The sequence below is a fragment of the Octodon degus genome, unplaced genomic scaffold (assembly GCF_000260255.1).
Source record: "Octodon degus isolate 3935 unplaced genomic scaffold, OctDeg1.0 scaffold00071, whole genome shotgun sequence".
Lineage (NCBI taxonomy): Eukaryota > Metazoa > Chordata > Mammalia > Rodentia > Octodontidae > Octodon > Octodon degus.
The window spans coordinates 5061173-5061792 of NW_004524647.1; positions in this window are offsets into that span (position 1 = coordinate 5061173).

A 620-nucleotide genomic window follows, 5' to 3' on the forward strand; every position below is an offset into this window, starting at 1 on the left:
TGCTTTTTTCTGAGGTGCTGGGGCATGTAGTATTGTTTTCCATTCTTTGACTTTCAGCTTATGAATGTCTTTATGACTTAAATGTGTTTCTTGTATACAGCATATTGTTGGATTTTCTTTCCTAATCCACTGTGCCAGTCTCTTTCTCTTAATTGGTGAATTGAGTCCATTTACATTGATGGTTAGAATTGAGATGTATTCAGTTATGATTGACATGTTATTTACCTGTTGTCATTTACTCCTTCTTCTTCTGTGTTTAATTTCTTGCCCTATTTAGTTGGTTGCTTCTGATCTCATTCATGGAGTTCTGATCATTTTGGTCCCTCTCTAGAATATCTTTCTGTAGCCTGTGAAGGGTTGGCTTTATCATCATGAAATTCTTTAGCTGTACTTTTTCATGAAAGTATTTCACTTCTCCATCGAACTTGAAAGAGAATTTCGCAGGATATAATAGTCTGGGCTGGAATTTTGTTCATATAGGACTTAAAATACTCTGCTCCATGCTCTTCTTGCCTTCATGGTTTGTAAGAAGTCGGCTGTAATTCTGATGGGTTTTCCTTTGAATGTGATCTGCTTCTTTTCTCTAGCGGCTTTCAGTAAATTATTCTTGTGCTGAATTT